Consider the following 12,014-nt stretch of genomic DNA (forward strand, 5'->3'; position numbering starts at 1 on the left):
ACCTCAATTTAAAAAAATTTTTGGCTGGGCATGGTGGCTCACAACCATAATTTCAGCACTTTTGGAGGCCAAGGCAGGTAGATCACTTGAGCCCAGGAGTATGAGACCAACCTGGACAACATGGCAAAACCCCATCACTACAAAAAAAAAAAATTAGCCTGGCATGGTGGCATGTGCCTGTGGTCCCAACTACTCAGGAGGCTGAGGTGGGAAGATTGCTTGAGCCCAGGAGGCAGAAGTTGTGGTGAGCCAAGATCATGCCACTGCACTCCAGCCTAGATGACAAAGTGAGACCCTGTCTCAAAAAAAACAAAGCTTTAAAAATAAAGTTAATATAATTAGTTGATCAAAAAGGGAATAAAAATAAACCAATGCCACTTACTATTTTTAGACTGGCAAAAGTACAGATTAGGACAGGCGAGGTGGCTCACACCTGTAATCCCAGCACTTTGGGAGGCGGAGGTGGGACGACTGCCCCGGAGTTGAAGACCACCTTAGGCAACATAGTAAGATGCCGTCTGTACAAAATTTTAAAAATTAGTTGTAGTGGCATGCATCTATAGTCCTAGCTATTCAGAAAGCTGAAGCAGGAGGATCACTTGAGCCTAGAAGTTCAAAGCTGCAGTGAACCATGATTGTGCCACTGCATTCCAGCCTGGGTAACAGAACAAGACCCTGTCTCAAAAAAAAAAAAAAAAAAGTATGGATTAGTTCTCAAATGTGTTTTAACTTGAAGCAAATTTTGAGTACTCACCCATATAAAAGAAGCATTATCATAGTTAATATCACAGAAGAAAGTATTTAAATTAAAAAGTGAGGACTTTTGTACACCTCTAGCAGGAATATACTTTGTTGTTGCTTGCTGATCGTCCAGTGTGCATGCTAAGGGAATGTACTTTGAAAATGGTATTGTAGTGTATTATAAAAGAAAGCTGAAGATATGCATACCCTGTGACTCAGCAACTCCTTTACTAGGTATATACCCTAGAAATACCTTTTCTCTATGCACACCAGCAAACAGGTACAAGAATGTTCAGTCACATTGTCCATAAATGGTAAAAACTACAAACAACCCAAATGTCCAGCAAGAGAAGAATGGATAAATCACAGCATATTCATCCAGTATGTACATTCATATAGCAGCTTCTTACTGCTGCCGTAACAAATATGACAAATTTAGTGGCAAAAACAACACAAATTTATAATCTAATAGCCCTAGAGGTCAGAAGTCTGGGCTTCTACTGGGCTAAAGCTCTAGGGAGAATTTATTTCCTTACCTTTTCTAGCTTCTAGAACCCACCTGAATTCTGTTTTGCTTTTGTTTTCGTTTTTTTGTTTTGTTTTTTTAAGAGACAGGGTCTCATTATGTTCTCCAGGCTGGAGTGCAGTAGCTAGCTATTCACAGGCTCAATTATTACACACTACAGTCTCAAAGTCCTGAGCCCAAGAGATCCTCCTGCCTCGCCTTCCAAATAGCTGGGAATACAAGTGCACCACCAGGCCCAGCTTGCCTGAATTATTTGGTTTACCGTCTCATCCCCCACCTTCAAAGTCACTAGTATAACATCTTCAAATCTCTCTCTGACCCTTGTTTCCACTGTCACATCTCCTCATCTCTCTCTGACAAAGTATATGCCTCCTTCTTATGAGCACCTCCTTGTGATTACATCGGATCGACCCAGATCATCAAGGAAAATCCTCCTCTCACAAGAGCCTTAATTTAATCACATCTGCAAAGTCTCTTCTGCCACATAAGTTAACATATTCATGTGTTGGGGATTATGACATGAACATTTTGGGGGGCCATTATTCCACTTACCACAAAACTACACTAAAAAGAAAATGAAGAAAATATTGCTATATTTGCTATATTGCTATTAAATATGAACTATATAAATCTCACAAACAACACTGAAAAAAGTTAAGCAAGACAAAATAATATACACAGTATGAGGCCTTTTACAGATAAACATTCAAAAATAAGCAAAACTAAACTACATTAAATGGAGATGCAAATATAGATCGTAAGTTTATAAAGAAAAGCAAAAACATTATTATCACAAATATCATAAGAATGGATAGCTCTGGGGTAAAGAAAGTAGGTGAAAGCCAGGCAACTTACACCTGTAGTAATCACAGCTACTAGGGAGGCTGAGGATCACTTGGGCCCAGAAGTTTGAGACTAGCCTAAACAACATAGGGAGATCCCATCTCAACAAAACAAAACAAAAAAGGCAGGTGAGATCAGGAACGGGAGTCTGAGATGCTGGCAATGTTTTATTTATTGAACACTGGCTTTATAATTAATTATCCCTTAAACTGCACATATATGTTTTAGATACACCATGATTAATATAGCTTATAAAGAACAGTAACAAATAATAGTTATACAAACCAGAAACAGAGAAAGCCAGACATAGAATAGATTAGGCAACAATAATCTAGCAATGTGAGAGACAGCAGAAGAGTGCCCCATCTACACAATAAAAAAAAGCCAGCTAACCTGTGAGTTGAGCATGAAGCAGAAATATAGGTTTGGAATAAAGAAACAACCTTAGAAGCACGCACACAATTTACATTTTCCTAATAGAGTACACATTCCTTGAGGTCAAGAGCATCTACTCATTCAATTCTACTCATCTAGCATCTAGCCTAATACCTACCATAGAACCTTTCACCTCCCATATGGCTGAATGAAATTAAATAGTCCTTCGGCAAATAACTGGACAGTTGATTTGAAAATTTAACACATGCTCATTCAATAAATTGTCATGAATACATGGAAGAGAAAAAAGAAACATAATGCATAGCTTTGCCCTTAATGAGTTAACAATCAGGGGAAGAAAAGTTATTATTTCAAAAAATAATTATTTCCAAAATAATATTTGAATGAGAACACATAATACAAAAACAGAAATTAACAGTAACTATCTGGGTTCAAAAGGCAAAAAAATAGGGACTTGGCACCATGGCTCATGCCTATAATCCCAGCACTTTGGGAGGCTGAGGCACGCGGATCACGAGGTCAGGAGTTTGAGACCAGCCTGGCCAACATGGTGAAACCCTATCTCTACTAAAAATATAAAAATGAGCCAGGCATGGTGGCAAGTGCCTGTAATCCCAGCTACTCAGGAGGCTGAGACAGGAGAATCGCTTGAACCCAGGAGGCGGAGGATGCAGTGAGCTGAGACTGCACCATTGCACTCCAGTCTAGGTGACAAGAGTGAAACTCCATCTCAAAAAAAAAAAGGTAAAAAATAGAAAAAGTTAACCTACATCAATTTGATCAATTTGTAAGGGCCAAATGCATACAAAAAATTGAATGGAGCGGTTAATACTAGCTAGGATTGTCATACAAAGTTTCTTACAAGAGGTGGATATGATTTGTAGAAGAGGGTCTGGTCGATTGCAAAATAGCCACATATTTCTCCCATGCCTGTACATACATCCCTTTGCAATGTACCCTTGATACATATCCTATGGGAGTAGATAGGATTGTGCTGGGCACTGTGGCACATGCCTATAATCCCAGCTACTAGAGAGGCTGAGGCAGGAAGACTGCTTGAGCCCAATAGTTTCAATCCAGCCTGGGCAACATAGCAAGATCTTGTCTCTAACAAAAGAGGTAGATCATTCCTTTGGTTCCTTTCTCCTTCTCTGAAACGGGTTGGCCATGTGACTTGTTCTGGCCAATGGGACATTAGCAAACATGACCCAGAATCCAGAAAAGCACTTATACACTGGACTTGCCCTCTTTTGCTACTTTTGGAGCCCAGACTCATGAGAACAAACTCAAGCTAGCCAACTGTCTCATATAAATGAGAACAAACAAGACCAAAAAAAGTACTATTCAGCTGAGCCTAAACTGCCAACCCACAGAACAGTTAACTCATAAGTAATTATTGTTTTAGCATCTAAATTTTGGGGTGCTTTGTTTCAAGGCAAAAGTTAACTAAGGAGGTATGCAAAGGCACAGAAGAGGAAATAAGCATAGCATACAAGTACATGGGAAAATAAACGATAAGATTAGTCTGCATCAGGGGTGTCCAATCTTTTGGCTTCTCTGAGCTACAGTGGAAGAACTGTCTTATACCACACATGAAATAAACTAACACTAACGATAGCTGATGAGTTAAACACACACACACATAAACACACACACTACAAAAGCTCATAATGTCTTAAGAAAGTTTACAAATTTGTGTTGGGCCACATTCAAAGCCATACTGGGCTGCGTGCGGCCCATGGGCCGCAGGTTGGATAAGCTTGGTCTACGTGAAAAGGGTGCTTATTGGGAGAAAGAATACATAGGCCTGAAAGGTAAACTGAGTTCAAACTGCAAAAACCAGGCTAGGAAGAGGATGGATATCATTCTGTTTCGGTCAGCAAGGTGGCACAGGGTGGGCCTGAAGGCACCCCTTCAGGAGCAGGAGGATGATATGATGTAAGAGGAAAAAAAGTCCACTTAGAAGACGATTACTATCACTATTATCTCTCAGGCTAAAGGAATAAACTTTTCCTACATTTAGGAGGGAAACTAGATAATTCACCAAATAGCACAGTTTTATAACTGTCATATAGTTTATATAAGATTCTACTCTTTGGCCAGACCTGGTGGCTCACACTTGTAATCCCAGCACTTTGGGAGGCCAACGTGGGTGGATCACCTAAGGTCAGGAGTTTGAGACCAGCCTGGCCAACATGATGAAACCCCATGTCTACTAAAAAGGCAAAAAAAAATTACCTGGGCATGGTGGCGGATGCCTGTAGTTCCAGCTACTCGGGAGGCTGAGGCAGGAGAATTGCTTGAACCTGGGAGGCGGAGGTTGCAGTGAGCTGAGATCATGCCATTGCACTCTAGCCTGGGTGACAAGAGCAAAGCTCCATCTCAAAAAAAAAAAAGTATCTAAATTGTTATGTTTTAAGATAAAACAAGATCATGTGTAGAAACAAGTTTACAAAGAGTACACACCTGCTAAATTTTTCAAGGCATCTAATATACTGATAAACAACAGAAATAAGGTGCAAGGATAGGATAAGCCCAGTGGGATTTTGTTTTTGTTTTTGTTTTTATCCCATAGATCTTAGCAAGAGCTCCTCTGAAGAGTTAGTAAAAAGAAACGAAGATTTGTAAAGAACCCATTTGCTGATGGCAAAAGAAGAGAAGGTAAGTTTATTCACCACTCACACTTCAACTGTTCTTTATAAACTTTCAGGGGAGGTAAATTATACTTTGGGCAACCTGCAATCTCTCTGAGCTCAATAAATCTAAGTAAAATATCTATTAAAAGTAAAGAGAAGCTTTACAGGTCAGTATGGTTACAATTACTGACAACAAAATAAAAGTGTAAACAACCTAGTTTTCCTCTCCCTGGCTACCATACTAGCAACACATAAACAAATCCTTCCCTTACAGGAAGTACAGTGTAACTTACATGGCCAGATTGTTAAGGAAAACACTAAACATTCCTTGGGTAAACAAAATCATTCCTCAAGTAAAATCTACTATAACCAAATCAACTGAGCAAAGCATTATGTCTGTGATTCCCACTAAGACAAAGAAAAATCAATACAGAACCTTTTCTGTATCTTCATTGTAATAACATTTTAAGTATATTAACTTTCTTTTTTTTTTTTGGAGATGGAGTCTTGCTCTGTCACTCAAGCTGGAGTGCAATGGCACTGTCTTGGCTCACTGCAGGCTCCACCTCCCGGGTCCAAGTGATTCTTCTGCCTCAGCTTCCCAAGTAGCTGGGACTACAGGTGTGTGCCACCATACACGGCTAATTTTTGTATTTTTTGTAGAGACAGGGTTTCACCATAGTGGCCAGGGTGGTCTCGAACTCCTGACCTCGTGATCTGCCCGCCTAGGCCTCCCAAAGTGCTAAGATTACAGGCATGAGCCACCCCGCCTGGCCTTAACTTCCTTTTTTTAAAAACAGCAAAACTGACCAGGCACAGTATAATATAATATATCCTAATATATCCTAATCACTTGTACATTTAATGAATCACCTATAAGATACTGGACCCTAGCTACAGAGACACTATAGCTATCTACTTGGAACACCTCTTTCCTGTAACCATGGCTTCTACTCTGGCTTCTGGTAACACAGTCCTAACTTCTCATGGTTCAAACAGAGAGTGTAAAAACATAACATAGGAACTTTGTCAGTATTCAAGCAATTGAGGCTTGGGAGAATCCAAAGCAGAAACCCATATTGGAGGGAGAACAGGGACTCTTTAGGACAAAACTCTTCCAAGTGTTCTTGTGTTCTGAAAGAACTTGTCTAAAGCTGTTTCAGGGGTTGTGTGGACATTTAATTCCAAATAGCCTCTTAAATTTAAAAACATTTATTTTTTCATTATTTATTTAATTATTTAACGAATTATAGGGATAATATATCCACTAGCCTCTGAACCTGGTGAAGTATGTAGAATGAACTGTGGCTGATGAAACAGAAACGTCTTCCCTGAACCCACCTCTTGACTGTTAGGTCTGTTAAATGTTCATGTCTGCATCTTCCATTCACAATACTTGGAACACTTGTAATTCCTTCCTCTGCAAATGTCTACTTCCACTATCTGTAAGCTCCAAAAGTGAGTAGATTATTTATCTTGTCGGCTGTTAAATCTCTAACCCCTAGCACAGTAACATGGTAGATGCTTAGCAAGTATTCAATCCAGGAATGAGGCTACTATTATACAGTAATCCCCCTTATCCATGGTTTCACTATCTGCAATTTCAGTTACCCATGGTCAACCACAGTCCAAAAATATTAAATGGAGAACTCCAGAAATAAACAATTCATAAGTTTTAAATTGCACGTTGTTTTGAGTATGGTGATGAAATCTCAAGCCGTTCAGCTCTGTTGCACCTAGGACGTGAATCATCCCTTTGTCTAGCACGCATCCACACTGTCTATGCTGCCTTACTGTTTGTCACTCAGTAGCCATCTCGGTTGTTAGATTACTGTCTCAGCACAGCAGTGCTTGTAGTCAAGTAACTAAGTCTTATTTTACTTAATAATGGCCCTAAAACACAAGAGTAGTGATGCTGGCATGTTATGATAACTGTTCTATTTTATTATTAGCTATTGTTTTTACTCCCTTACTACGCTTAATTTATAAACTTTATCATAGTTATGTATGTATAGGAAAAGCATAATTACCCATAGGGTAAGGTACTATCTGAGGTTTCAGGCAGCCACTGGAGGTCTTGGAATGTATGCCCCTCAGATGGGGATGACTACAGTAGTTCAAAGTTTCACAGAGACAGAAGTAAGGTGGTAGCAATGGAAATAAAATGCAGAAGGCTAGGCATTGTGGCTCATGCCTATAATTCCTGCACTTTGGGAGGCTGAGGTGGGAGGATTGCTTGAACTCAGGAGTTCAAGACCAGCCTGGGCAACATAGTGGGATTCCACTTATACAAAAATTTTTAAAATTAGCCAGGTGTGGTGGCATATGCCCATAGTCCCAGCTACCCAGGAGGCTAAGGTGGGAGGACTGCCTGAGCCCAGGAGGTCAAGGCTGAAGTGAGCTATGATCATGGCACCCTAGCCTGGGCAATAGAGCAAGACCCTGTCTCCAAAAAAAGAAAGCAGAGGTTTTATGTGGGCAAGATGCAGGATAAATAGGGAGCCAAAATAAAAAAAGAAAAAACAAAAGAGAGAGAGAGAGAATGTGTGTTTTGATCCTGTATGATTGAATGATAATGCCTTTATTTATAGAATTAAGGAAGTTAAAAAGAGAACTGACTATTGTCTTGGATATATTGAATTTTTTAAGTGCTAGGGAAATCCAGCAGAAAAGAAGTCCTAATCTAGTTTATTATCTACCATATAATTTAGCCTCCAGATGATATTTCTTAAATCAAATTTCCATGAGAGGCAAGGCTCACATTTTTTTCTTTGGTTATTCATTTTTTCCTATTTTCCTCCCCTCATCTTTGCCTTATTGGTCATTGAAAAGTGATTTTTGTTTTTGTTTTTGAGACAGACTCTCACTCTGTCACCAAGGCTGGAGTGCAGTGGCGCAATCTCAGCTCACGGCAGCCTCCCCTTCCTGGGTTCAAGCAATTCTCCTGACTCAGTCTCCCAAGTAGCTGGGATTACAGGTGCATGCCACCGCACCCTGCTAAGTTTTCTATTTTTAGTTGAGATGCAGTTTCGCCACGTTGGCCAGACTTGTCTCCAACTCCTGACCTCAAGTGATTCACCCACCTTGGCCTCCAAAACTGCTGGGATTACAGGCGTGAGAGCCACCATGCCCAGCTAAAAAATGGTGATAAAACTTTTAGATATTTTAGAAACTGAAGCACTTGGAGGATCAAGAAATTTTAAAAGGCTTTACAAACTTCATCTATAATAAATAACGTGGAAAATTAAATGTTGGACAAATATGAACAAAATACAGTCTTTCAATTGATCATATGGCTAGAACAAGATGAGGGAAAGTGCAACTTCATTTTTTTAAAGGCAACTACTTTGAAACTGCAGAAAGAAAAAGACAAATGTTAAAGTATTAATTATACAAGCATTTTGGTAAAAACAAATATAATGGAAAATATGTTTTCTAATTCAAACATTTTTAAATGCTGATTCTTATTTTCAATAAAGATGTTAATTCTCTGTTTAAAAAAATAATGATTCTGAAAACATGGTTAAGTCTTGATAGCTTACCAAAGGAAGCTAAGAAGCTACTTACTAACTTCCACTCTTTAGGAGACACTGTTACATCCCAGATTCTTTTCAAAGGACACAAGTTTTTTACATTGGGAAGCTTTACCCTAACTGAAGTGAAAACAAATTCCTATAACACAATAAAAAACAGCTATGAACATTCCAAAACACGAAGGATTATATAGACAAAGGTTAAAAAAAAACAAAGGAAAAAAATCCAAAATGTTCACAAAAGTTTGTAAGTACTATATGTTCACTTAAGTATCAAGAATAAAGTCACATGACATTAATGAAAATATACTAAGAAGTCTACTTAAAAATCACCTACTGAAAAGATGAAATTATCTAGCAAAATTGACATTCAAATTATGTAATAACATAATTTCAATCTGTACTATAAACCTATAGTCAAGGATCACCAGACTTCAATGAGGCAGTTTTGAGTAGTAATATGTGTTGTTCTTATGCTCAAAATTTAGTTCTAAAAAACTGAATTTTTTCATGTGAACTTAAAGGCTCTTTCACCAAATATGGAAGTATGATATTAAACTTAAAAGCATTCAGTATTTTCAGCATAAAAGGTTCTATCCACTGAAGCCTGAGGAAAAAACTTCCACTACTACACATTGTTTACAATATGCTGGATGACAAAAAAAAAAAAAAAAAAAGACTAGGAAATAAAACTGAATAAAATGTATTTCAATTCAAAAATCCATAAATATTGAAGGTATATTGCAATATTACTAATCAAATAAACAGAAATAGCTCTGGCTACATTTTGAGTGTCTCTCAAAAACCTCAACAAGAGGAAAAAATGAATACGTGACTAGAGTAATTCTGAGTAGCATACCCTCAAATTGAAAAGACTATTTGCTATATATTTATAAAGGAATATTTCCTATAGGAGCTTTTTTTAAGTGTGGAAAGAAGTAAGCTATAGCTATATTTTCCATAATTCTCAAAGACTTTTTATTTTGCTGATCAACTCAGTTCTTACTAGTTCAATAATGATCATAAACACTTTCCCTTGTCATAGATTTTTATTTATTTAAGAGATGGGGTCTTGCTCTGTCACCTAGGCTGGAGTGCAGTGGAGCAATTACAGATCACAGCAGCCTCAACCTCTGATCCTCCCCCTCAGTCTCCCTAGTAGCTAGAACCACAGGTGTGAGCCACCATGCCCGGCTAAATTTTTGTTTGTTTGTTTTTTGTAGAGACAGGATCTCCCTGTGTTACCTTGGCTGGTCTCAAACTCCTGGGCTCAAGTGCCTTGGCCTCCTCCTGTCTTGGCCTCCCAAGGTGCTGGGATTACAGGCATGAATTATTGTTTTTTTTAAAAGCAGCAAACGTTTATTAGCTCACACGGTTTCTGAGGATTAGAATCTGAAAGTGTCTCCGGTAGCTGGTTCTGGCTCAGTCTCTCATGAGTTGCAATCAAGCAGTCATCTGGATATATGTTACTTTTTAAAGTCATAAAGCATATAAAAAAATTGGCTGCCCCCAACCAAAGTGAAATTTAAATTCCATGATCACAGCTAACTCGGATCTGTAATATTCGTTTACTGTGAAAAACCAATAACTTATTGTTGCCATATTTTTAGTGCACTTTTTAGAAGTAAAATACCCTCAAAAATTGTCTAAATTATACAAACTTCCCTTCTAGTATTACATCTAAAGATATTTGAAGCCCCACACAATTGAGTTCAATTTGCTAAAGCAAATGAGGTCTAACCTCATGCAGATTTCCTTAAGTATTAAAATAATCAGCACTTAAAATCAAAAGAAGATACAAAAAACTGAAGTCATACATAATGCAGTAGAGAATTTACTAAATTATGTATTAACCATAGTACAAGATAATGAGCAAGATATATTATTCTCAGTCAGCCCCTTACCAATGTAGAAATTTGCATCAATTTGATATTACATATTAAATTAATGAAGTTATGGATTTTAATTTCTTCTATGTGTCTAAAACTGGAAGAGGGGAAAAAGCATTTCCTAACATTCTATCATAAAAGAAAAATGTTAGAGAAACTTTCCTTTAAAACCATGCTTCAACTGTCCCTTTCCGAGTCTTGATAAAATGTTATCATATAGGAAAACATAAGCTTCTAAATCAAAGATTTCCTTCAATGTTTTCAATTTGCATAGATCACAATATAACACACACTTATTATCTGAAACTTTTTTGACTTCAGACAAATGCCTCAAGATTAGTCATATTAAGCTGTATTTGTCATCATTACTGCTTCTTTCTTTAAAAAAAAAAAAAAAGGAAAGAAAGCCAGCAATACATAGCATTCAATTCCCTCGATAAGTTAAAATCATTTCCCCCCTCTATCCCCAAATGGACGTTATTCTATTCCATTTAGCCAAAAGTACACAGCCAACATATCTTTGTGGTATACTGTGGCAAATCAGGGTTTAGATACCAATGCAACTGTTATGAATGGCTCAGAACCAAACATTGTAACAAAACACACTGAGTGGATCCTCCCTCTGCGTGTGTGTGTGTCTACATGTGCCCATTCATAACATGACCCTCCTACACACACAGAAACTCAATTTCTACTGAATAACAAAACATCTTCACATTATTAAAAGTGTACAATAAAACTGTCCTCTTTAGTGTTCAAAGAAAGAACAAGTTCTAAAGTGATGAGAGAGAAGAGTTAGTACCATCATTGCTACTAGCCATCAACTTTAATTCAAAGTACAACTCAATGTCATTTTTACCTCTACTGTAGCCTCGACGGAAACAAAATTAACTTCGCTGTAGGATAAAGTATGCTGGCATCCCAATGGATTTACTTCTCTGATTTGACAGAACATATACGTGGGTCTTTTGTCCCTCCCACAGCATCCCAGGGTGTCAGCATCATCTCTGTCAAAGCAAATGATGAGCAAATCCCTCAGATCATTACTTCAGCACCCTAAGTACAAGAAAGTCGCGGCCTTCACTGTCGTTACAACACAGCAAACAGATTCTGTAGTCCCATGTTCCTTTCCATTATAGTTGGGGAGGCGGGTGGGAAATAAGCGCTCAGATTTCCTAGGAATCCTTCGTATTCGGTGCTGGTACCAGGAGTGGCATAAGTACGAGTGATATGTGGGTCACCCACAGAGAGAGACGCAGAACGAAGCTTCATGACCCTCCAAGTTCAGTGAAGACACCCAAAGCCTTGGGCAAAACGGGGCGGCAGCCTTCGGGGAAATGGGGCACAACCAGAACGATCTCCGAGATGGAGAGTGACGGGGTCTAGCATGAGCCCGGGGGCTTGCAGCTACCTAAGAGTCCCCGGTACCCCTCCCCTCCTCAGCAGGCTC

The 12,014-nt window shown here is 38.5% G+C and overlaps 1 protein-coding gene across 1 annotated transcript in view; it reads right to left on the reverse strand.

Annotated features, from left to right (window-relative positions):
* The window catches only part of TTBK2 (tau tubulin kinase 2), a 188,266-nt gene that overhangs the window by 175,514 nt on the left and 738 nt on the right, over window positions 1-12,014 (reverse strand). The gene's annotated exons all lie outside the window — the stretch shown is intronic.

This window comes from Colobus angolensis, unplaced genomic scaffold, assembly GCF_000951035.1.
Source record: "Colobus angolensis palliatus isolate OR3802 unplaced genomic scaffold, Cang.pa_1.0 Scaffold199, whole genome shotgun sequence".
NCBI lineage: Eukaryota > Metazoa > Chordata > Mammalia > Primates > Cercopithecidae > Colobus > Colobus angolensis.